The 27,187-nt window shown below is 46.2% G+C and overlaps 1 protein-coding gene across 10 annotated transcripts in view; it reads left to right on the top strand.

The window, feature by feature from the left end:
* Positions 1-27,187, top strand: part of LOC139227778 (DENN domain-containing protein 2C-like) — a 216,265-nt gene that overhangs the window by 48,335 nt on the left and 140,743 nt on the right. For 5 of the 10 annotated variants that reach the window (XM_070858815.1, XM_070858819.1, XM_070858816.1 and 2 more), the window contains exon 1: positions 15,744-15,994. The exons of 2 other annotated variants lie outside the window; for them this stretch is intronic. The gene's annotated coding sequence lies outside the window, so the exon portion shown is untranslated. Of the gene's footprint in view, positions 1-15,743; positions 15,995-19,620; positions 19,707-20,605; positions 20,694-27,187 lie in introns of those variants that run through there. 3 more of the 10 variants (XM_070858810.1, XM_070858813.1, XM_070858812.1) reach the window with 3 other exon arrangements.

The raw sequence follows: 27,187 nt of genomic DNA, 5'->3' as shown, positions 1-27,187 counted from the left end.
AGACTGTTACCAGGCATTCCTCGCTGAATGTCCCTTTGATTGCTCTTGAGCACCCTGTTAGTGGGTGTCAATGGCCCCATCCCACAACGCATTGTCCACTGGGATGGCGTAAATGTCCGTTCAGCCTGCCATTGTCTGTGTTGAAAACCTGTTCTGGGGTCTATTGCTGCCTGGGGTGTGTCAAACTGCCCTTGCCTGTCTGCTGGGCTCTGAGTCGCGCTTATGATATTGACCCCCGATCCAGGGTTGCGCGCGTATATTATCTTTGGTTTCCTCCTCCCCCGCCATAAAAGTCTGAGCCAGCAACGCTGCCGCTTCCAAGGTCAAGTCCTTGGTCTCGATTAACTTTCTGAAAATCCCAGCATGACCGATGCCCTCAGTAAAGAAATCCCTTAGCATCTCCCCCCTGCAGGCGTCTGTGAACTTAGAGGCTGGCCAAGTGCCGGAGGTCCGCAACGAAGTCCGGTATGCTCTGTCCTTCCAGACGTCGGTGGGTATAAAATCTGTGTCGGGCTATGTGTATGCTGCTCGCCGGTTTGAGGTGCTCACTAATTAGCTTGCTGAGTTCTTCAAAGGTTTTGTCCGCCGGCTTCTCTGGTGCTAGCAGGTCTTTCATGAGCGCGTAAGTCTTAGATCCACAGCTGGTCAGTAGATGAGCCCTTCGCTTGTCGGCCGCTGCATCTCCCAGCCAGTCCTTCGTGACAAAGCTCTGCTGAAGCCTCTCAATGAAATCGTCCCAGTCCTCACCAACACAGTACCGTTTCTGTGTGCTACTGGTGGCCATTCTCGTGGGTCGTTGATTCCCGTTTCTCGTCGCCACTGTAAAATCCTTACACAATACCACAAATCCACATGAGGCACATTCTATGGATTAGGTCACTCTGTGACCTGCACCTTTATTCACAAGACCAAGAAGTGATGACCTTGCATGGGACCTCACTTTATATACCTGGATGACCAGGTGAGGAGTGTCTCCCATAAGTTCACCCCCTGTGGTCAATGTATGCATTTCTCAAGTATATACAGTATTGCAGTGTTGTTACATGAAGGTTACATACATGACACCGACCTTGCTGCTCCTGCCCACGCTGCAATCAGCCGTCGCCCTCCTGCAGCAGCACGTGCTGCTCCCTACAGTGGCACCGCCACACGCTGCTCTTTCTGATGGCTCTGGGCTGTTGATGGTTTTGCAGGCCGAAACTGCGCCGATTTCTGGGCCGGGCCGCTGCACGCTGCTCCATGGTTAAATACACTTATAAGTGTGACACTCCTCACAGACCAGGAAGTACTCTGGTTAGATTCTGCTCTCCAATGAATTGGCTGGTGTTGGAGTGCGGGGAATCAGTACAAGTGATGTCCGCACCATACCCTAAGAAGTTAAAACTAAAAAGAGATAACTTTCCCAATCCTGATTACTATCCAATGACTCCTGCTGGGTGTACTTGAGTGGGAGAGGACAAGATTAGCTCAGCTGGATATAAAAGGGGTCAGAGGGTCTAGTAAGGAGGAGGAACTGAGGGAAATCTTTATTAGTCGGGAAATTGTGTTGGGTAAATTGATGGGATTGAAGGCCAATAAATCCCCAGGGCCTGATGGATTGCATCCCAGGTAATTAAGGAGTTGGCCTTGAAAATAGTGGATGCATTGACAGTCATTTTCCAACATTCCATTGACTCTGGATCAGTTCCTATCGAGTGGAGGGTAGCCAATGTAACCCCACTTTTTAAAAAAGGAGGGAAGAGAAAACGGAATTATAGACCGGTCAGCCTGACCTCAGTAGTGGGTAAAATGATGGAATCAATTATTAAGGATGTCATAGCAGTGCATTTGGAAAATGGTGACATGATAGGTCCAAGTCAGCATGGATTTGTGAAAGGGAAAACCTTCTGGAATTTTTTGAGGATGTTTCCAGTAAAGTGGACAAGGGAGAACCAGTTGATGTGGTATATTTGGACTTTCAGAAGGCTTTCGACAAGGTCCCACACAAGAGATTAATGTGCAAAGTTAAAGCACATGGGATTGGGGGTAGTGTGCTGACGTGGATTGAGAACTGGTTGTCAGACAGGAAGCAAAGAGTAGGAGTAAATGGGTACTTTTCAGAATGGCAGGCAGTGACTAGTGGGGTACCGCAAGGTTCGGTGCTGGGGCCCCAGCTGTTTACATTGTACATTAATGATTTAGACAAGGGGATTAAATGTAGTATCTCCAAATTTGCGGATGACACTAAGTTGGGTGGCAGTGTGAGCTGCAAGGAGGATGCTATGAGGCTGCAGAGTGACTTGGATAGGTTAGGTGAGTGGGCAAATGCATGGCAGATGAAGTATAATGTGGATAAATGTGAGGTTATCCACTTTGGTGGTAAAAACAGAGGGACAGACTATTATCTGAATGGTGATAGATTAGGAAAAGGGGAGGTGCAACGAGACCTGGGTGTCATGGTACATCAGTCATTGAAGGTTGGCATGCAGGTACAGCAGGCGGTTAAGAAAGCAAATGGCATGTTGGCCTTCATAGCGAGGGGATTTGAGTACAGGGGCAGGGAGGTGTTGCTACAGTTGTACAGGGCCTTGGTGAGGCCACACCTGGAGTATTGTGTACAGTTTTGGTCTCCTAACTTGAGGAAGGACATTCTTGCTATTGAGGGAGTGCAGCGAAGATTCACCAGACTGATTCCCGGGATGGTGGGACTGACCTATCAAGAAAGACTGGATCAACTGGGCTTGTATTCACTGGAGTTCAGAAGAATGAGAGGGGACCTCATAGAAACATTTAAAATTCTGACGTGTTTAGACAGGTTAGATGCAGGAAGAATGTTCCCAATGTTGGGGAAGTCCAGAACCAGGGGTCACAGTCTAAGGATAAGGGGTAAGCCATTTAGGACCGAGATGAGGAGTGGTGAACCTGTGGAATTCTCTACCACAGAAAGTAGTTGAGGCCAATTCACTAAATATATTCAAAAGGGAGTTAGATGAAGTCCTTCCTACTCGGGGGATCAAGGGGTGTGCCGAGAAAGCAGGAATGGGGTACTGAAGTTGCATGTTCAGCCATGAACTCATTGAATGGTGGTGCAGGCTAGAAGGGCTGAATGGCCTACTCCTGCACCTATTTTCTATGTTTCTATGTCTATGTTTCTATGTCACAGTATGCCAATACTTAGTATCCAGGTTCACATGAAGAACGAACAAGGTACCACAGGGCAGCCAGCACCCATACTAAGACCGGCCAGGAAGGGAGAAAATTAGGTGAAGAACTAAATCCACCTAGTTATTCCTTCAATATTAATTTCAGTAGGCCCCTATTTACAACTCCGTGTCTAGTTAGTAAGATGTGTTCATTTGTATCCCCTGTCCCCAAGACTCCTACGATCATTCCTATTGGTTCAATTTAGCTTGGGCCCCCTTTAGCTGGATCCCCACGCTCACCTCTAAATGCTTGGATTTGCCTGCCCCCCCCAAAAGTAGTTCAATTTCTGAAAAAAAGCCATTCCAGCAAATTGAAAATATCAATTCATGTACATAAAATTTCATTCCATGGTTTGTTTATTTCTGCTTGCTCAACTTGAAATGGAAATAGCTGATTCACCAATCTGAGCAGGCTGCTCAATGGACTAAATGAATTGTCAAATTCATCCAGGACTCAGAGGCAGGTTGGCTCCGAATCACGTTGGGGCGCTCGGGATGATCCAACTTTTATTTAATGCGATTTGAAAGCTGATCCATGCCGCATTTACTAGCCGAGTTTAAGCCCACATGTTACACATTAGAGATGTGTGTGTGCGCGTATGATCTACACTTTTCAAGGCTACTCCACCTCAACCAACCTACACATGCAGGAGGTCCGATCTTCACCATGCGTGGATTGGATGGATACCCATTCCAAGCCAACCCGCCACAGAGAGTGGGGGAGTTCTCCCTGGTGCCCTGGCCAATATTTATTCCTCAAGCACATCACTTAAATGACCAGATAATCTGTTTTTTTTTAATCACATTGCTATCTGTGGGACCTTGCTGTGCATAAATTGGCTGCTGTGTTTCCTGCATTACAACAGTGACTACACTTCAACAGTACTTCATTGGCTGTGAAGCGCTTTAGGATATCCTGAGGTCGTGAAAGGTGCTATATAAATGCCAGTCCTTGCTTTCTTTTCTTTTCCTCCAGTAGGAGTTGGTTCTTGGAGTTGCATGAGTGGGATCGAGTACTGAGCATCAGAAATACAGAATAATGAAGAGGTTGATAAGTGGGTAAATCACTCACCAGGTCAGCTCTACTGAATATTTTCTGGCTGAGGGGTGGAGGGGGCAATGATCCTGCAGACCTGTTCTTGGTCCCTTCTAATGCATATTATCTTGCCCTGCCAAAGCCAGTGACCCAACAAATTTGGTGGGGGAGGTGATCCCTTCCCTTCTCCCCAGAGAATCTCCACATTTCTCTCTGTAATGGCCCACGGACAGCTGGGTTGAGCTGACACTACCTCCCTCCCCTTTTGGGTTTCACCATGCCTGCTACATGAACCTGGCAGTCTTCTCGGATACAAGACTCTGCTCTCTTTTGTGCATGAGATGAAAGTCAAAGTAAAGAATGCCCGGCCTGGCAAATAAATCGTAAACATTAACAGCTCACTGTGATTTCACGCAGTAATTGTACCTCCGGGTCATAAATTGCTTTTGTGATATCACCTGACACTGCTGATCAGTTTGCAGCAGAGCAATGTGTCGCGCGCCCACCCCCCACCCCACTGTCGACACGCTGACACACGCACACACACACTGGATACAGTTAGAGACTAACAGATTTTAAGCAAGTGCAGAGGCAAAGAAGGGCGGGGCGGGGTGGGGTGGGCAGGGAGAAAAGAATAAAAGAGAATGCCAGTGATAGGGTGGAAGGCAGGAGATATTAAATGGCAAAAGGAATGATGGTATTGGAACAAGTAAAGAAAGAAAAGATGTGTCTCGAAGAGGTGTAAATGGGTAGAATTATCAACAGCTGCCATCTGGAAAACATATGGGCAAAGGTTATGGTTTGAAATTGTTGAATTCTAAGTTGAGTCCAGAAGCCTGTCACTTTTTAATTCTCTGCTGCCCTTCCACTCTGACCTGCACTGTTCCAACAAAGCTCAACGTAAGCTTGAGGAACAGCACCTCATCTTTCTATTAGACACTTTACAGCCTTCTGAACTACACACACAACAGGTGGACAGTGGTGCTTTTTGTGAACTACAGGCAGACGCAGCCGATGATCCACCCCTTCCAAGTGGGAAGGCAGTGAGTACTGGATGTAGTCTATCCTTTCAGAACAGATGGATGTCGAGTCCGGCACACGGGTTACCTATTCAGAGTGGGCAGTGAGTCCAGTACGTGGGTTACCTATTCAGATTGAGCAGCGAGTCCTGCTACCCACTCAAACCAGATAGACCGTGATGCCCAACTAATAACTCAACAACCCGCCCCCGCCCCCCCGCAGAGATATCTACACTCCTAAAATTCTGCCCTCTTGAGCATCCCTGATTATAATTGCTCAACCATCGGTGGCCGTGCCTTCAGCAGCCTAAGCCCTAGGCTCTGGAACTCCCTCCCTAAACCTCTCTGCCTCTCTACCTCTCGTTCCTTCTTCAAGACGTTCCTTCAAACCTACTTCTTTGATCAAGCTTCTGGTCATCTGTCGTAATTTCTTCTTATGTGGCTCTGTGTCAATTTTTTGTCTTGTAACACTCACGTGAAGTGCATTAGGACATTTTACTATATTAAAGGCGCTATATAAATACAAGTTGTGTTGAAGTTCTAAAATGTCAATATTTGAAACTCGTAAGGCTCTGAGCTGCTTTCATGTGGCATTGAGCGGTCAATTAAAAAAGCATGATTGAAAACTCCGCAAGTGCCATGCCAATAAGGCCCATTGGAGATCATCCGTTAAGGACACCCATCGTGGTGGGAGAATATAAAAAGGAGAGAATGTAAACTTTTTTTTAAACTAGTGAGTGAGCAGTAAAAGAAATGGCAGTGCAGAGGACTGAGTCCCAGCCTGGAAGCAAATCTGCTCCAGGCTTGGCCTTGTTCCAGTTCACTTCTACTTTGCATGTTCTTTGAATTGCTGGCAGCTATTTGTGCAGTGCAGCTACTTGTCTGTTTTGTGCAGTCGTTGACAAAAGGTTTACTGTCCAAACTCTCAGAACCAGCTTCAGCGGGCTGAGTGGCTCTGACTGTTTCACGGCTGGCTAGTGTGTGAAATTAGGAATGTTGGCACTAAATGAATCAGCCGGGAGTGCATTGCTGCACTATTCGGTAAGCCTGGACGTTCTCATCGCTTTTCACGAAGCAACCATCGATTCACGGATTTGGCAAAAGCCACAAATCTTATTGGTTAGGGTATGCTGATGATGTCAGTGTTTTTTTTTAATCCAGTGCAGTCCTGTTCTGACCAGATACAGTTCTCCCACCCCGGTGCTGCAAGGAACGTGATTTGGTGAGCAGGACGTCACTCCAAAGGGAGGTTGTTTGCTTCACAGAAGGATTCCAGACGAATGTGTTTGGAATAAACTCATTGTGCAAGTCAGCAGTCCCCTGTCTCTACTCACTGCTGATGTGGTTTTGTTTGGAGAGTTTGATTGCAGTCTGTCTGGAGGAAGCTGCTTTTGTGTCAGATAATCATATTTTTTTCTAACATGAAGCAAGAGCATATTCAGCAAAAGAATGACAGTAGTAAAAGTGGCTTGAATAGTTTTGGACTGGCTTTTGGGAGATTAGAGTGCTCCAGGATGACACTAGTCCTGAGCCTCACCATACAGTAACTGTAAGGAATAAGAATGTCTCCTTAAACCACTAATTTTGAAGCAGTAACTGTATCCATAGTGCATGTGATGTGTACAATTCAAGAAAGGAGGGAGAGAGAAAATAGTTAGCATGACGTCTAGTAAATGCTGGAATCTATTATTCATCATCATAGAAACATAGAAACATAGAAAATAGGTGCAGGAGTAGGCCATTCGGCCCTTCTAGCCTGCACCGCCATTCAATGAGTTCATGGCTGAACATAGGCAGTCCCTCGAATGAGGATGACTTGCTTCCACATCAAAAGGGATGAGTTCACTGATGTTTCAATGGAGGACCTAATATTCCAGTCTTCAACTCCAGGGGGTGGAAGATGCCGGTGCGTGGATTTTTTTAACATGTGGTGACCGTTGCACATCAGCCACCAAACGGACTTGACAGAGCAAAGCCTTTATCCAGTGGCAAGGATTAACCAGGATGACTGGAGACCTACTCTGCTGCACAGACCTAATGCACGCACACATCGCAGTGTGGGCTGGCCCGTGCTACCTCTGGGCCCTCGGCTCTTCTGGGCCCTGCACCCTCATTTGCCGCACCTCTGCCACGATCTCTCGCTGCTGATCTCTCGCCGCTCCTCCGCCACGATCTCTCGCCGCTCCGCCGCCACAAGCATTCGGAGCACCTTGGTAATAGGACACTTAGAAATATGATTGGGTAGAGTCAACATGGATTTATGAAAGGGAAATTGTGTTTGACAAATCTGTTTTTTGAGGTGGTAACTAGCAGGGTAGATGAGTGGGAGCTAGTGGATGTAGTGTATTTGGAATATCAAAAAACATTCAATAAGGTGCCACACAAGATTATTACACAAAATTAGGGCTTATGGAATTAGGGATAATGTATTAGCATGGATTGATTAATGGACAGAAAGCAAAAAGCAGGAGTTAACGTGTTATTTTCGGGTTGGCAGGCGGTAACTAGTGGGGTACTGCAAGGATCAGTGCTTGGGCCTCAGCTATTTACAATCTAAATTAATGGCTTGCATGAGGGGACTGAATGTAATGTATCCAAGTTTGCTGATGATACAAAGCTAGGTGAGAAAGTAAGTTGTGAGGAGAATGCAAAGAAATATAGACAAGTTAAGTGATGGGCAAGAAGTTATCCCACTTTGGTAGAAAAAATAGAAAAGCAGAATATTTTTCAAATCGTGAGATTGTGAAATGTTGGTGTTCAGAGGGACCTGGGTGTCCTTGTACTTGAATCACAGGAGTTAACATGCAGATACAGCAATTAGGAAAGCAAATGGTATGTTAGCCTTTAATAAAAAAGGATTGAAGTATAAGAAGTCTTACTGCTACTATATAAGGGGCTGGATTTTCGGCTCGTTTGCACCTCGGTTAGTGCCCTGGCGGGGCATTAAATGCTGTTTTTGGCTGTTATGCCGGGCGTCCAGGATTCACCGCCCGGGTGGAAGATTTGGCTATTGGTTTGCGCCGTTTTTAGTGTGTTGATGACTTCAGTCGTCGTGCAACACTGCGCTAGTGCCCCGGATTGAACATTTGGCTTTAATACCTCATTTAACGCCCGCCCCAGGAAACGCCTGAAAAACCAGGCAGTCCCAGGGTGTGGCAAGCGGTACTGGCAGCATTTTTAAATGGAGGGATGAGGATCCTACATTGCAGATCATATTGACTATAATGGTTGCTCAATAATGCTGTGTGAAGCTCCAGCTTACAAACTTCACTTTTATCTTCCATTGCAGTGCCCTTACAACTTCAGTGAGAGAATTTAATGGGGGCATTACTAGTTCTCCAGCATATCATGCTCCATGCTATTACCAGGCAGTGTCAAGCTAGAAGGACTCTTGGCCATGCCGGCCCACGGATGATGAAAGACGTCCGGGGAGGAGGTCCCACCCCGGGTTTACAGACACCAATGCTCAGATCTCCAGCTCTCTGAGGAACAGTGTGAGAGAAGGTTGTGCTTCTGAAAGGAAGTGTTGACAAAGATATGCCATCATCTACAGGCAGACCCATGCCTGCACCGCTCTGGAGGCAGCCTTCAATACTCTCCTCAACAGTTTCCGAATTCATTGTGGTGTGCTGCATGTTGCACAGCTTGGCCATCATGAGGGGCCATGCAATGCTAGTAGAGATTGCATGCTCACCTCAGGAGGAGGAGGAGGACAATGAAGAGGAGCCTGGCGAGGCCCCCAATGGATAGCCATGCTGTCCATGGGGGAGGCAGCTTGGAGATGCTGCCAGACCAACACTCTCACATCATCAGCTCTTAATGGACCAGCTTTCCTAAATGGAGGAAACTGTGGGATGGAGCTTAATAATGGGCACGCTATGTGTCCCCGTAAAGGCACATCTCCGGTGAACTTTGGAATGATGCACAAGACACCAATGGCAAATGATGAGCCATAAATTTTACTGCAACAAAAACACCCCCACCAAAATAAAACCATACAATGTACGTTATGTTGCAGGGCAGTAAACAACAATGAAACATCTTTACCGCTGCAAGTTTCAGCTCGGACGCACAAAGGCCGTTGTGTAATGCCTGACTTAACGCCAACGCTCCTCCAACTTACATTTTCGCCGAAACTTGCAGTCGGAGGCGCAAACTATTTTCAGGCGCTAACTTTACCGCCCCACCGTGATTAACGCCCTGAAATCCAAAAAGCCCAAAATTCAGCCCATGGCCTTGGTGAGTCCATATCTGGAGTACTGTGCACAATTTTGGTCTCCTTACCCAAGAACGGAAAAACTTGCCTGAGGTTACAATAAAGGGTCACTGGACTGATTCCTGGGATGGGAGGGGATTATCCTATGAGGAGAGATTGGGTAGATAAGCCTATATTCCCTGAAGTTTAGAAGAATGAGAGGTGCTTTCATTAAAATGTATAACATTTTTAAGGGGTAAGATGCTGGGTGGATTTTCCCCTGGCTGGGATGTCTAGAACTAGGTTAGGGTGACCATATTTTCTAAACTAAATCCGGGGGGACACAGGGTGGAAGCACGGAAAATGTAGGTTGCATAGCGTAGTGGGGCAAAATTTCACAACAGCTTATATTTTAACAGTTGCACATATACACTACAAGTGCAAAACATGGATGTGACATTGCACTATTGAAGCGCATTCAGGCAACGTTTATAAATACAATAACACCAATGGCATGAAATGCATATATTTCTTCTTGCAAAGCAAGATCATACTCACTGTGTTGGCTGAACTAGCACATGCTGTAAGAGCAGCTTCATGTTTAGTGGTACCTTCGTGTTCTTTTATAGATGTCCTGCCTCCACTCGAAATGGAAAATATTTACTGGCATGTTGAACATAATATAGATGTTCCAGTTGGTCGCAAATATGGAAAATTCTTTTGAAGTTGATAAAGCAGCAATTACGCTTTTTTGACTGCCATTTTCACTTTACACCGAATCTCAAATCTTGTGTCCATTCTACTTCATATGCCATTCAGTCAGCGTCGTGACTATTGCAACTGCAGTAGTGCTGTACCATCTATGTTATAGCTAATAGAAATAACCAGAACATTTCTATTATTATTATTAACGCATTTATTATTATTTAGACATTTAGCAGACACCTTTATCCAAGGTGACTTACACTGCATACTCTGTGCTGTAACACACTTATAGACACACATATAAACATGCATTAGACATATTCTTGTAACACGCATTAGACATGTTCCAACATGAGAAATTTAGGTTAGGTTATTCGGGGGCAAGTTTTGTGAACGACTCTTCCTGGGACATTGTTTTCCCAGGGACACAGTACCTCATCCGGGGAATGTTCCCAGACAACGAGGATGTAGGGTCACCCTAAACTACGGGTCACAGTCTCAGAATAAGGGGTCGGCCATTTAGGACTGAGATGAGGAGAAATTTCTTCACTCAAAGGATTGTGAATCTTTGGAATTCTCTACCCCAGAGGGCTATGGATACTCAGTCGTTGAGTATATTCAAGACACCGATCGATAGATTTTTGGATACTAATTGAACCAAGGGATATGGGGATAGTGTGGAAAGGTGGAGTTGAGGTAGAAGATCAGCCATGGTCTTATTGAATGGCAGAACAGGCTCAGAGTGCTGAATCGCCTACTCCTATTTCTTATGTTCTTAAGGGCAGTTGTATAAGTTATTGTAGATAATACAATATGTTAATACATAATACGTGGATAGACTAGAGACACTGAGGCTGTTCTCCTTTGAGCAGAGAAGGCTAAGAGGAGATCTGATAGGTGTTTAAAATCATAAAGGATTTGGATACAGTAAATAAAAAGAAACTGTTTCCAATGGCTGAAGGATCAATAACTAGCGGAGTAACCATTGGCCGGGACCCTTACTCTTCTTCGAATAATTTAACGGGATCATTTACATCCTCTTGCAAGGGCAATTGGAGCCTTGATTTAACATCTCATTCAATGTACAGCACCTCTGACAGTGCAGCATTCTCACATTATGTGCTCGAGTCCCTGGACTGGGTTTGACCCCTCCCCCCCGCCTTCTGAGCCAGAGCCAAGTATGCTACCACTGAACCAAAGCTGACTTTGTACCTATTGTAGTTATAGTTTTAGTGATACTGAACAGCATATACATTAACTGTTTAGTAATGCACATTGTGCAATGTATAAGATTGCTGTGATATGCAGTGTATGGTAATGCACATTGTGCAGCATATAATGTTCCTGAACAGTAATGCACATTGTGCAATGTGTACTGTTAATGCTATAATGCACATTGTGCAGTGTATATAGTTGCTGTAATGCACATTGTGCAGTGTGTATAGCTATTGTGCTGTAATGCACATTGTGCAGTGTATATAGTTACTGTGCTGTAATGCACATTGTGCAGTGTATATAGTTACTGTGGGTCACCCCGACCTGCGCGAGGACACCACCGCAGGTCGGGAGTATAAGAGCTGGAGCCACTGCAGCTTCCAGTGCGAGCCGACACAAATGTGCAACGGCTTTGAGGTGGGCAACTGGGTGACGTCATCAGGACTCAGGTCGCCGTTTGGAGCGTGGGCAGAAGCATTGGCGGGGCCCTGGTGCAGCGGAGGAGCGGGAAGGTCATGGCGAACTTGCGACGAGTGATCGGGTAAGAGGAGTGATGAGGGATCGTGGCTGAGATTTGTTGGGTGATTGTTGCGAAGGTGCGGCGAGAGTTTGTGACGGAGGTGCGGCGAAAGATCGTGGCGGAGGTGCGGCGAAAGATTGTGGCGAATGAGGGAACGGGGTCCAGAAGAGCAGAGGACCCAGGGGCAGCACGGGCCAGTCCACACTGCGATATGTGTGTGCACTAGGTCTGTGCAGCAGAGCAGGTCTCCAGTCGTCCTGGTTAATTAACCCTTGCCACTAGATAAAGGCCTAGCTCTGTCAAGCCCGTGTGGTGGCTGGTGTGCAACGGTTACTACACGTTAAAAAAATCCATGCACAGGCATCTTCCACCCTTCAATTGGAGTTCAGGACTGGAACATCGGTTCCTTCATTGAAACATCTGTGAATTCGGGTGGAAGCAAATCATCCTATAGGACCACCTATGATGACTTACTCTGTTATAATGCACATTGTGCAGTGTGTATAGTTACTGTGCTGTAATGCACATTGTGCAGTGTGTACAGTTACTGTGTTGTAATGCACATTGTGCAGTGTGTACAGTTACTGTGCTGCAATGCACATTGTGCAGTGTGTACAGTTACTGTGCTGCAATGCACATTGTGCAGTGTGTACAGTTACAGTGCTGCAATGCACATTCCACATAACTGTCAGTTATGTTCACATGATTCGCTAATCTTCAGTTTGAGCAACATATTCTGTGTTACTTGTGTACGTCTATCACTTGTGCTTCAACTTGTAACTGCTCTGGCAAGTAATGGTGAAATTATTTGCTTTTGAATAACTTATTCAGTGTGAATGATGCACAATGAACAAGCTGCTGTTGAATTCAAACCTGTCATTTAATCTGGCATCTCTACTGACTTTCATAAGATATTTGTTTATTCCTGTGCAAATGTTATGTAGTCACACCCCACTACTGATTGAATTACAACCTAGTTACTGCTGCCAGACAACAATTCTCAATAACTTGCTGAGTTTAAACACCTGAATCTTGTATAGTTGTAAATCTCTGTGGCTGAATCTTTGGGCATATCAATGCAATGATATATTAATCTGTTGCCCAGTAATACACCCTGCTGTGTATAGAGTGACTATGTAGTAATATTCAGTTAAAGCAGGGGTTGATCCCAGAACTAAGGCACTTGACATATGAGGGAAGATTAACTACCAAGGATCTTTACTCTCTTCAAAAGAGTAGACTGAGAGGGTATATGATAGAAGTGTTTAGAATTATGAAAGGTTTGGACAAATTAATCTAATCTCCTTTCGGCCATATGCAGAATTTAATCACATGGGGTCATAGTTACAAATTAAAGACATAAGGAAATCGGAACTAGAAGGAACTATTTTTTTACTGAAAGTTTGGTAGGTATGTGGAACAGATTACCAGCACAGGTGGTGAAACATGAAACGTTAACAGGTTTCATAAGAACATAAGAAATAGGAACAGGAGTAGGCCATACGGCTCCTCAACTATATCATGGCTGATGTGATCATGGACTCAGCTCCACTTCCCCGCCCGCTCACCATAACCCCTTATCGTTTAAGAAACTGTCTATTTGTGTCTTAAGTTTATTCAATGTCCCAGCTTCCACAGCTCTCTGAGGCAGCGAATTCCACAGATTTACAAACCTCAAAAAAGAAATTTCTCATCTCGGTTTTAAATGGGCGGCCCCTTATTCTAAGATCATGCCTTCTAGTTCTAGTCTCTCCCATCAATGGAAACATTTTCTCTGCATCCACCTTGTCAAGCCCCCTCATAACCTTATACGTGTTGATATTCTCATTCTTCTGAATTCCAATGAGTAGAGGCCCAACCTACTTAACCTTTCCTCATAAGTCAACCCCCTCATCCTCAGAATCAACCTAGTGAACCTTCTCTGAACTGCCTCCAAAGCAGGTATATCCTTTTGTAAATATGAAAACCAAAATTGCATGCAGTATAGAAACATAGAAAATAGGTGCAGGAGTAGGCCATTCGGCCCTTTTAGCCTGCACCGCCATTCAATGAGTTCATGACTGAACATGCAACTTCAGTACCTCATTCCTGCTTTCTCACCATACCCCTTCCAGGTATTCCAGGTGTGGCCTCACCAATACCTTATATAGCTGTAGCAAGACTTCCCTGCTTTTATACTCCATCCCCTTTGCAATAAAGGCCAAGATACCATTGGCCTTCCTGATCACTTGCTGTACCTGCATACTATCCTTTTGTGTTTCATGCACAAGTACCCCCAGGTCCCGCTGTACTATGGCATTTTGCAATCTTTCTCCATTTAAATAATAACTTGCTCTTTGATTTTTTTTTTTGCCAAAGTGCATGACCTCACACTTTCCAACATTATACTCCATCTGCCAAATTTCTGCCCACTCATTCAGCCTGTCAATGTCCTTTTGCAGATTTCTTGTGTCCTCCTCACACATTGCTTTTCCTCCCATCTTTGTATCATAAGCATATTTGGCTACATTACACTCGGTCCCTTCCTCCAAATCATTAATATAGATTGTAAATAGTTGGGGTCCCAGCACTGATCCCTGTGGCACCCCACTAGTTACTGGTTGCCAGCCAGAGAATGAACCATTTATCCCAACTCTCTGTTCGTTAGCCAATCCTCTCTCCATGCTAATATATTACCCCCAACCCTGTGAACTTTTATCTTGTGCAGTAACCTTTTATGTGGCACCTTGTCAAATGCCTTTCAGCAAGGAACTGGGAAGGTTTTTGTCAATAAATGGGATTCAGGATTATTAGAAATACACTAAGGGAACACCTGGATAGCAGGGCTTGTTTGGCAGAGTCATTTCTGACCTATAAATTCACTGTGTCTACAGGCAATGTTCAGTCATCGATATAGATAGTCCCTGTCCAGCAATACTATGTCTATATAGTCAATGTACAGTCATTCTAAGCACAGGATATAGAAATTGTATAGATGATTAAAGGAGTTGATCGTGTAGGTAGAGAGAAACTATTTCCTCTGGTGGGAGGAGTCCAGAACAAGGGGGCATAATAAAATTAGAGCTAGACTGTTCAGGGGTGATGTCAGGAAGCACTTCTTCACACAGAGAAATCTGAAACTCTTCTAAAAGCTGTTGAAACTGGGGGTCAATTGAGATTGAAAGATTTTTGTTCGGCAAGGTTATTGAGCATTGTGGGACAAATGCTAGATGGTAGTTAAGATGCAGATCAGTTATGATCTAATTGAATGTCCTATCCTGTTCTTGTTTTGCACATTAAGCACAGTGAGGAGGGAAGGGCACAGTGAGTCACAGCACAGAGCAACACAGTGACGATTAAAAAAAAAACAAATCTAAAAATGAGAGTGCCTTTGTTCAACTATTCCAGTTGTTTTAAAGGAGCTGGAATCGCATGATTGCCCAGGGCAGTTTCTATGGAAACGGTACATCTAAAAGAGCTCTGTTCGGATTACCCAAGGTAGAACTGTCCTTGCTAGTTATTTAACAGAAACACGGTGAGACTAAGTGGCTCAGCACTTTCCCGGCCCCCTCTGTCCACAGAGTTTTGTTTACCTTGATCTGGCCCGGCAGTACACTGGCTGTAAACATCACCCGCGCTATTTACATTTGATCAGATGGAGAACAGGGTCGGGGTGGAGGACGTGCGACTGGGGCCACACATCTGTAAGTTGATGGCAGTAAATTTATAAGCGACTGCCAGAACATGGCTTCATTTAATCCCTGGGCAATGGAAGGCCAAGAATCGGTTGCCCTGGGTGACGGGTTTCAGTTGCTGCGGTTGCAGCCAATGGGACAGCTGCGTGTTAGCAGGTGACCAGGCTGGATTGAGGGCAAATCGGGGCGGGGCAGGGCCTGACTCGTGATGTTTGCTTCGCGGCTCATTTGCAAATTCTAATCACAAACCAGTCCCCATCGCTCGACTTATAACCGAGCGTTTAAGGTGGATTGATTGTAAACGTCACACGTGTTTTAGCATTTCTCCGAGGGGTTCTGGAACATGAGAAATAGGAGCAGGCCTCCAGCCTGCTCTGCCATTCAATGAGGTCATGGCTGCTCTGAACAACAAGAAGCTGGTTGTGGGACTGTGGTCCTTGGTGAGCAGGTTTGTGGCAAGCACATGGATTTTTTTTTACAGTGCAGAAACAGGCCATTTGGCCCAACAGCTCTGTGCCGGTGTTTTATGCTCCACACCAGCCTCCTCCCACCTTACTTCATCTAACCCCCATCAACATTATCACTCGCTCCATCAACACTTCTGAGCATTGCATGTGCAAAACTGTTGAAATATTTAATGTATCTCAGCTTTACAAATCTTAGCTTGTAAAATCAAATTCAAAAAGGAGTTAGATGAAGTCCTTACTACTAGGGGGATCAAGGGGTATGGCGAGAAAGCAGGAATGGGGTACTGAAGTTGCATGTTCAGCCATGAACTCATTGAATGGCAGTGCAGGCTAGAAGGGCCGAATGGCCTACTCCTGCACCTATTTTCTATGTTTCTATGTTAACACTGTGTAAAAGCAGCAGCAGTCGGAACAGAGGCAGGGCCTGGTATTTCATGTCCTGCCAGTGCCTGTGCCTGTGCTGTAGACTCAGTGGAGGATTGCACGTGGGCAGGGCCTGCCGGTCACTTTGCAGCGCTCTCTCTGGGCAGAAACATGGCAAACAACCAGTCTGCTTCAGTCCAGCGCCTGGAATGCCAGAATTTAAGACATAAGAACATAAGAAATAGGAACAGGAGTAGGCCATTTGGCCCCCCCTGCCATTCAATAAGATGAAAGTGTGTGCCTCACAAGCAGCCACTGGAAATCTGAACAAGCAGAAAGCTGGCTAGTGAAGTGTTTGTGTCTCAGTAGCATTCATACAGGCCGCTCCGACCTGTGTGAGAACACCACCGTAGGTCGGGGCTATGAATAGAGCTGGAGCGCCACATCCTGGAACATCGTGGGTGAAGGTGCGGCGAATGAAGGTACGGGACCCAGAAGAGCCGAGGGCCCAGGGGCAGCACGGGCCTGCCCACACTGCGATATGTGTGCGCACTTGGTCTGAGCAGCAGAGCAGGTCTCCAGTTGTTCTGGTTCAACCCTTGCCACTGGGCCAAGACCTAGCTCTGTCGAGCCTGTGTGATGGCTGATGTGCAACGGTCACCACACGTTTAAAAAAAATCCACGCACAGGCATCTTCCACCTGCTCAATTGGAGTTCAGGACTGGAACATCGGGTCATTCATTGAAACATCTGTGAAAACTCTTGTGGAAGCAAGTCATCCTTGTTCGAGGGACCGCCTCTGATGATGATGATGAGGATTGATCTACCTCAACTCCACTTTTCCTGCCTGCTCACCATAACCCTTATCGTTCAAAAATCTGTCTATCTCCACCTTAAATATATTTAATGACTCGGCCTCCACAGCTATTTGGGGTCGAGAATTCCACAGATTCATGACCCTCAGAGAAGAAATTGCCCCTCATCTCTGTTTTAAATGGGCAATCCCTTATTCTGAAACTATGCCCCCGAGTTCTAGATTCCCCCATGAAGGGGAACATCCTCTCTGCATCTACCCTGTCAAGACCCCTCATCATCTTGTATGTTTCAATAAGATCACCCCTCACTCTTGTAAACGCCACTGAGTTTAGGCCCAACCTGCTCGAGCTGGATAATGGGAATGCTGTCTGTTTTTTAAAAACAAACCCCAATTGTTCCATGGTTTGAGAAGGGGGCAAATGTTGTGAGCACAGATCATTCTCTCCCGCTCCCTCGATTCCAGAGCTGTCGGCTGCCCTCTGGTGCCTCAGCCCGAGTCAGCCGCCTTCACGTGTATGCCTGAACGCTGAGTGTGGGCAGACTAATCACCTGCAGGAAGCACCACAGCAAGAGCACAGTTTATGCTTGCCTGTCCTGCACACACTCTTGCAGTGGGGTCTGGTCTCTGGGTAGCGTTCAGGAGCAAGAGCCCGAGCCCTATATCCCCTCCCTTGTCTGTTTTTTGCGGTAGGGGCTGAGGTCGAGAGGTTCTAAACGATTAATCGTGCAGGGGTTTATCTGAACAATAGTTTTATGCCTGTGTAGGAGATCTTTAGCTGTTCTGGAAGACAGATGGGGTGCTGCTGATGAACAGAGAGGTGCTTGAACTGTGGCAAAAGCTGTTGTATTTATCGTTTAATTTTTTCCTCGGACAATAGCTTGGCTGTGCAATGAGTATCAATGGATCACTGTGTCTGCTCTGAGCTCATGTTGAATTCCTCGCAGAGGCTGGCTGTGTTCAGTATTTTGCAGGCCAGGCTCGTCCCTCTGATGGCTGTGTCTGCTATTGTACCACATTGTGCCCTTTTATTGTCAAAGATGAAAGGATTCATCACTTCACTACTCCCATTGGCTCAGTCACCACAACAAATCCAGGCTTGATTAATTACTGTCCTGGCATCATTCGGCCATTTACAGCTGGCACAAGACCATAGACTATAAAAAAAAACAGCTGAAGACTGCATTCATTTTGTTGCCGATGGAGTTCCAATCATATTTATTATGATCTTGCTTTTTTCTCTCCCTCGCTCGCTCCCCCCTTCCCTCCTCGCCCGCTCGCTCCCCCCTTCCCTCCTCGCCCGCTCGCTCCCCCCTTCCCTCCTCGCCCGCTCGCTCCCCCCTTCCCTCCTCGCCCGCTCGCTCCCCCCTTCCGTCCTCGCCGGCTCGCTCCCCCCTTCCGTCCTCGCCGGCTCGCTCCCCCCTTCCGTCCTCGCCGGCTCGCTCCCCCCTTCCCTCCTCGCCGTCTCGCTCCCCCCTTCCCTCCTCGCCGGCTCGCTCCCCCCTTCCCTCCTCGCCCGCTCGCTCCCCCCTTCCGTCCTCGCCGGCTCGCTCCCCCCTTCCCTCCTCGCCGGCTCGCTCCCCCCTTCCCTCCTCGCCGGCTCGCTCCCCCCTCTTCTCCTCGCCGGCTCGCTCCCCCCTCCCCTCCTCGCCGGCTCGCTCCCCCCTTCCCTCCTCGCCGGCTCGCTCCCCCCTTCCCTCCTCGCCGGCTCGCTCCCCCCTTCCCTCCTCGCCCGCTCGCGCCCCCCTTCCCTCCTCGCTCGCTTCCCCCTTGCTCACTTCACACACTTCTCTCGCTTTCCCTCCTCCTTTCTCTACTTCCCTGCTCCATGATTAACCTACTGTTATATTCCTGTGTGTCTTGAATTTTTATGAGATGTTAGCAAGTGAAGGCGGAATTCATTTCAACAAGTCATTTGTCAACAACAGGAGGTGGGGCCACTGTTTACGGAGGCTGTGCCACGTCAGAAATAATCATGTTCAGGCTGGATTCCTCCCATGCTGCTTTACTGCACACGTTCAGCTACAGGTGCTGACGCAAGTCTAAAGGTCCCTTCACTCCACAGGGCAGAGTTTAAAAACCAGCCAGGCTAGCAAACAGGACACCTATCTAGATTTGTGTTGTCGGTGTTACTGTGTTGATCTCTCCCTGTTTAGAGTCTGTCTGTAAAATAGGGAATTTCGGGGAGACCTGTTTTAAGTATGAGATGGACTGCTGGTTTTGGGGTTTACACTGAACTCGAGAGCGCAGGGTAGTTTCGTGAGGATCGTCTGCTATGTAGTGGGAGAAATGGAACCCCGGTATTTTTGTGTTCGTGTCAGATGATAAATGGTGATGTGCAGCGACAGTGAAAGCTGGAAAAGCAATTCAAGTCCCGACAGGTGACGCCCACGGTCTGATTTCTCTCCAGACAGCTCACACTTAAGGGATTCCAACCCTCTCCTGGAATTAATTATTAATCTCCGGGACACTGCTGCGAGCAACCTGGGAGAAAAATCACAGGAGCGTTGAAACAGGTGTCTTTTTTTCCCATTTCCTTTGAACACTTTTGTTATACTTGTAAAAATATCGGCGACGGAGAGAGAGGCTGTGTGGGGGTGTGGCAGTTGGAGGTGAGAGGTCATGTGATGAAATCTCCAGGACTATGTCCGACCAGTGTTGGCAACCCTGGCCACAGCATCACTGTCCAGATCAGTGATAGACTCGCATCGAGTTGTTGACCGAATACCCTTTATTTAGGATTGTAGTGAGGGCGATTGGTTCCAATCCGAGATCAATGAAACGCAAACATTATTCCCGAGTGCCACTTTGGCTCACTTGGTAACACACTCTCTTCGAGTTCTTCTAACAGCAATAATAAAAACTTGCATTTATATAGCGCCTTTACCATAATTAAACATCCTAAGGCGCTGCACAGGAGCATAAATCAGATAAAATGTGACACCGAGCCACATGAGGAGATATTAGGACAGGTGATCAAACTCTTGGGCAAAGAGGTAGGATTTAAGGAGCCTCTTAAGGGAGGAAGGAGAGGCAGGAAGGTTTAGGGAGGGAATTCCAGATTGTAGGGCCTCAACAGCTGAAAGCACGACCACCAATGGTGGAGCGATTAAAATCGGGGATACACAAGAGGCCAGAATTGGAGGAGTGCACAGATCTCAGAAGGCTGTAGGGGTGGAGGAGGTTACAGAGATAGAGAGGCGAGGCCATAAAGGGATTTGAAAATGAGGATGAAAATTTTAAATTTGTCATTCCAGTGCAGAGCTGGTGATAGAATTTGTAGCCGCAGATTCAGTCTCTGGGTAGGAATGGATCATGCTATTTACCATTCCTTTCATCAGGATCTCACTGAAGGAGCCCACGTTCGCCATTCAGTCACGGTCCTTGTTGGGATTATTCGGCTGGCAGTTCACAGGGCAACATCACCTTAATCAAAGAAGCCGGAGCCTTGAAATGTGCTTTACCGAATCATAGGAGATGCTGCTCCGATCCCCACACCCTGGGTAATTTTCCAACTTGTGGATTTCGGGCACTTAGAATGTTCGGGACTCTGGGGAGGTACCAGCGGATTGGAAAGCAGCTAATGTAACGTCTTTGTTTAAAAAAGGGGGCAGACAAAAGGCAGGTAACTGTAGGCCGGTTAGTTTAACATCTGTAGTGGGGAAAATGCTTGAAGCTATCATTAAGGAAGAAATAGCGGGACATCTAGATAGGAATAGTGCAATCAAGCAGACGCAACATGGATTCATGAAGGGGAAATCATGTTTAACTCATTTACTGGAATTCTTTGAGGATATAACGAGCATAGTGGATAGAGGTGTACCGATGGATGTGGTGTATTTAGATTTCCAAAAGGCATTCGATAAGATTACTGCAGAAGATAAAGGTAGGCGGAGTCAGAGGAAATGTATTAGCTTGGATTGAGAATTGGCTGGCTAACAGAAAGCAGGGATAAATGGGTCCTTTTCGGGTTGGAAATCGGTGGTTAGTGGTGTGCCACAGGGATCGGTGCTGGGACCACAACTGATTACAATATACATAGATGACCTGGAAGAGGGGACAGAGTGTAGTGTAACAAAATTTGCAGATGACACAAAGATTAGTGGGAAAGCGGGTTGTGTAGAGGACACACAGGCTCCAAAGAGATTTAGATAGGTTAAGCAAATGGGCTAAGGTTTGGCAGATGGAATACAATGTCGGAAAGTGTGAGGTCATCCACCTTGGGGGAAAAAAAACAGTAAAAGGGAATATTATTTGAATGGGGAGAAATTACAACATGCTGCGGTGCAGAGGGACCTGGGGGTCCTTGTGCATGAATCCCAAAAAGTTAGTTTGCAGATGCAGCAGGTAATCAGGAAGGCGAATGGAATGTTGGCCTTCATTGCGAGAGGGATGGAGTACAAAAGCAGGGAGGTCCTGCTGCAACTGTACAGGGTATTGGTGAGGCCGCACCTGGAGTACTGCGTGCAGTTTTAGTCACCTTATTTAAGGAAGGATATACTAGCATTGGAGGGGGTACAGAGACGATTCACTAGGCTGATTCCGGAGATGAGGGGGGTTACCTTATGATGATAGATTGAGTAGACTGGGTCTTTACTCGTTGGAGCTCAGAAGGATGAGGGGTGATCTTATAGAAACATTTAAAATAATGAAAGGGATAGACAAGATAGAGGCAGAGAGGTTGTTTCCACTGGTCGGGGAGACTAGAACTAGGGGGCACAGCCTCAAAATACAGGGGAACCAATTTAAAACCGAGTTGAGAAGGAATTTCTTCTCCCAGAGAGTTGTGAATCTGTGGAATTCTCTGCCCAAGGAAGCAGTTGAGGCTAGCTCATTGAATGTATTCAAATCACAGATAGATAGATTTTTAACCAATAAGGGAATTCAGGGTTACGGGGAGCGGGCGGGTAAGTGGAGCTGAGTCCACGGCCAGATCAACCATGATCTTGTTGAATGGCGGAGCAGGCTCGAGGGGCTAGATGGCCTACTCCTGTTCCTAATTCTTATGTTCTTATGATTGACTTTGCTCAGGTTCTCTGTGCTTGAGGACAGCATGGTGCTCTTGCCCTGTGAATACTCGCAGGGAGTAAAGATGCAGAATATGTGTTCATCCTCCGTTTCAAACCACTTTCATAATTTATGGGTTTCCCTGACTGCTCCCTTGCTGCTGTTGTAATGAAAGATTCTTCATCTGTGATGCTTCGTTTCAGCTGCTGCTTTTTCCAGGTCTCTCTTTGCTTTTTAACGTGTGGCTGCATTCTTTTAATATTCATCCCAGTGAGCTTCTCCTCTCTCTCTCTGCAGAATTTGTCCAGGCATTTATTCCTCTTGATCTCAATTTTTGTTCGTTGATCCATTTAGGGTCACGTTTGCTTTGTCGGGGCTTGTTGGGTTTGTGTTAGATTGCAGCCTGTAATTACATGCACTGAATTTACTGTCATTAAATGCTCTGTTAAATCACACTCTGTCAATGTGTTATCAACGTTAAGATGCATGTTTAATACAGGGTAGGTGAAGAAAAAGGTCCCGGGGGGAAAGAGGAAAGTGCAACATTCCCACCGACACCTGGGCATCCCTGGCTCAAGACCGCACATAGTGGAGGAGAAACATCTGGGCAGGTGCCGAACACCTCGAGTCTCTTCGCCGGGAGCACACGGAAGCCAAGCGCAAACAGCGGAAGGAGCGCACAGCAACCCTGGCACCCTACCTACCCGTCCCTCCAACACCACCTGCCTCACCTGTGACAAAGACTACAGATCCCGCATTCGTCTCGTCACCCGAGAACTCGTATTAATGTGGAAGCAAGTCATCCTCAACTCCGAGGGACTGCCTAAGAAGTTCAAGAGTACCAGTGATGGATCCCACCTCAACTTCACCCTGTTTGGATTTTTCCCCCTTACAAGGAGCCAGAAGACTTTTTCCTGCTCCTCTCCTCCCAGAGTGGCGATTCAGTGTTGGGGTGCAGTTCCATGCGCACCAGTCATTGTCTTTCTTGTACTGTAGCCAAGTGGACAATCTTTAAAGCATGAGCCCAGATGGCGAGTGTCAGGCCATTCGACGTGGGAGCACATCACAGCAAACCTGATCCTGTCCCCACTCTCGACTCCGGCGTGCTTGCTCCCCCGCAGGGATCCCTGAATACCGATCAACAGAGGGGAGGGGGGTGTGTGATCCTGGCCGACTACTCTTTGTTTGTACCTCCATAGCCTGTAGTGCCTGGCTGAGATTAACGAGCGACACAGAGCAGTGATGAGACCTGGGGGTTCTGCCGCCAGTGTGCGGCTCTGACTCAAGTTATTGGAGCACGTGAATATCGGAGCACACAGTCTGTGTGCTTTATAACCCAGAAATCACTGGCCTGCCACAGCATGTTTGGACCCATGCAGTTAGAAATATCATGCCGTCCGTGTCGTCTGGTTTAGGGAGGCAGGTTATTAATTTTCATCATCGCACAAAACCTCAAGCCTTGATCTTGGCCCCACCTACTCTCAGCTTTTGGACTGGAGTAAAAATGGCAAAACTCAAATTGGAATTTCGCTACATTCCTTTCTCAATAATACTTCAATTTGGAAAGTTAAAAAAACTGACCCAAGATTTGTTTTGCCCGGCAGGGTGAGAGGATTTGTCAGATAGGAGAGGAATTTTGTGCAAATTCCCTGCTCTGAGTCGTCTTGTCACCAGTTTAACTAACCAGTGACAGCCCATCTTTCCAAGGTATTTACAGCACAGAAAAGTTAGCCTAACTAGTCCTTGCGTTATTTATGCTCTACACAAGCCTCTACCCACATTTAATCACACCTAATCGACATATCCTATTCTTTTCTCCCTCATGTTTAACTAGCTTTCCCTTAAAGGCATCTATGCTATTCGCCTCAACTACTTGTGTTAGTGAGTTCCACATTCTAACCACTCTCTGGGTAAAGAAGTTTCTCCTGAATTCCTTTATTGGATTTTTCCTCAAGTATTTGTAGTGATCCACAGTCAGGTTTTGCAGACAGCGCACGACTAGTCAGCGGTTCTTTGGAAGTTCGAGCAGATTCTGGAAAGTTCTTTTGCGGTTTGCTGCTGAATACCGTTTAAATAGTGGCCTTTCAGGGAAGCGAAGGCTGTGCGGTCCGTGCTTATTGTAAAATAAATATTGAAGCCTGGCCAAACGACACAGGGATAAGGTGCTGCCTGTTTCACAACGGTAATGTTGGTTTTGCCTCTAGTTATAACTGGTGCCCAGCGGTGATCTGATTTGTTGAAAGCAGTTTATTGGTGAATGACCGGGCCATATTGGGTGGAGTACAATGCAAATATTTATTTAGTAAAGCCCATGCTCCTATACTCCCGGCTTGTAAAGGTCAAACCAGTTGTGTCTTGTTCCCGACTAGGCTGAGAAGGAACAACGCAGGATTATTTGGGCGGGTTTGTACGAATCCGGTGGTGCAGATCGGGGCAAATAGTCTTCAGATGGCTGCATGGTATGTGATGGGGACGCGGGGATAGGGATTATCCTGAGGATTACAGAAAGTAGCAAAGGTTCTCTCACTGGCTGATTGCCGTGTCACAAGCTGTGTGACCCGCCCCCACCCCCCTGGGGCCAGTGTGAATTCTTAAAAAATACAGGCATAGAGTACAAAAGCCAGGAAGTTAGGCTAAACCTATAAACAACACTGGTTCGGTCCCAGCTGGAGTATTGTGTTCAATTCTGGATACTGTACTTTAGGAAGGACATGAAGGCTTTGGAGAGGGTACAGAAGAGATTTACTAGAATGGTTCCAGGAATGAGGCATTACAGTTACGTGAAGAGACGGGAGAAGCTGGGGTTGTTCTCCTTCGAGCAGAGAAGGCTAAGAGGAGATTTGATAAGGATGTTTAAAATCATGAAGGGTTTAGATAGAGTAAATAAAGAGAAACTGTTTCCAGTGGTTGGAGGGTCAATAACAAGCGGGCACAGATTTAAGGTGATTGGCAAAAGAACCCAGAGGAGATATGAGAAAACTTTTTTTATGCAAAGAGTGGTTAGGATTTGGAATGCACTGCCTGATAGGGCGGTGGATACAAATTCAATAGTAGCCTTCAAAAGGTAATTGGATAGATACTTGAGGGAGAAAAAAACTTCAGGGATAGGGGGAAAGAGCAGGGGAATGGGACTAACTGGATTGCTCTTCGAAAGAGCCGGCACAGACTTCGATGGGCTTAATGGCCTCCTTCTGCGCTGTACTGTTATATGATAACACCCTGGTGCAGTACTGAGAGAGGTACCATTTTTCGGATGAGATGTTTAAGCAAGGCCCCATCTGCCCTCTCAAGTGGAAGTTAAAGATCCCGTGGCACTATTTGAAAAAGGGCTTGATGAGTTCTCCCCAGTATCCTGGTCAATATTTATCCCTCGCCCAACATCAGATTGTGGTCATTATCGCATTCCTGTTTGTGGGACTGTGTTGAGAGCAAATTGGCTGCCACGTTTCCTACACTGCAACAGTAACCATACTTCTCAAGTACTTGATTGTCTGTAAAGCGCTTTGCGACGTCCTGAGGTTGTGAAAGATATTGTATAAAAGCAAGTCTTTCTTTACTGTGCTGGCTTAGATCAGCTGAAATATTAAGAGTTTCAAAAAAGTAATTTCTGTGAATTTCTTTCTAATCTCTTATTTTTGTAGATTGCAGTCTAATTTTCAAAATGTGTGGATGGGTTTGCTATTAATTGGTACATTTAATGTCTTTAATGCAGATTCACTAGTAATGGCATATCGGAAGTACAGGAAAGAGCTTTAAATATCTAAATCCTTCTGGAACGGGTGTGCTTCAGTTCCACAGAGGGTCTGTAAATATATGTGGGACTGCTGGGGTGGGGGGGATGGGGATCTATCGGCTCTTACATTTAGCAATACATGGGAAGGCTTTACATATGGGGCATAGGAGGCTGTGTTAGAGGGAAAGGAAGCAGGAGTTCTTTATAGATGAAGGGTGGGTTTAGGAGAGGGATACGGGAGATCGCTGTATTTGAAGCGATAATGCTGCCTTTAATATACTTGGCTAGAATAAATGAAAGACAGAGAAACCATGAGTTGCTAGTCCATGTGCTTGCTTTATTAAGCCAGAGCGAACGGAGTATGCTAATACCAAACCATGTGGTAATACATTACACTGATTTCCCCCTTAAAAAAATGTATGTATTCCCCTCTCAAATGCAACAAAACTATGGTGCCACTTTCCCCAGCATTTACACATACCACATAACAAAAATTCCTGGCTTTTTTTCTTCTAAATGAACTACATTTAATAACAGGCTTGTGGAGACTTCCTGATCTCCTTACAGAAGGTTTTGGTGTTGAACCAATTTTTGGGCTGTTTTGTTTTGGTTCCGAACTCAAAGATGATTCTCTTTCTAACGCAGACTTGTTTCAACCTGGTACTTCAGTTACTGAAGTCTGAACGGAGTCAAACTCATGTATGTGTTCATGATCAAGTGGTTCACGATCACTGTCCAATCCAGGCCAATAAACAAAGCTTCTTCCCTGGATGTTCAGTATGCAGTTCGGCCAGAATTCTATCAAAGAACTCTGTTTCCCACTTGACACAACCTTTGCTCACAAGACAATTCAGTACGGTGATTATGGAATGGTTTCAATTTTGTGTCCACACACTGATCAGTCCATCCATTCAAAGTGTTTTCATACACTCTTTTCAGTATCAAGTCCTCGTGAGTCTCAACTAAGTCCTTTTGAATCTCATATGCAATCGCAGTTGCATTCATGGGAAAGTCTTTGTCAACTGCACCGAACGTGAAAATCACACCTTCACTCCCAACACACAATGTGGCAACCTGGAACAAGGCATATGCAGTCGCGTTTTGCTTTGAAGTGCGATATTCAATCGCGTAGTCATATTGTGACAACAACAGTGCCCAATGTTGCATTCTTGATGCTGCCATTGCAGGAATGGCAGATTTGGACCCCGATATTGCTAGGAGCGGTATGTGATTGGCTATAAGGGTAAACTTTCTACC

The sequence above is a fragment of the Pristiophorus japonicus genome, chromosome 17, assembly GCF_044704955.1.
Source record: "Pristiophorus japonicus isolate sPriJap1 chromosome 17, sPriJap1.hap1, whole genome shotgun sequence".
Taxonomy (NCBI): domain Eukaryota; kingdom Metazoa; phylum Chordata; class Chondrichthyes; family Pristiophoridae; genus Pristiophorus; species Pristiophorus japonicus.
This window is presented reverse-complemented; position numbering and strand designations above follow the sequence as displayed.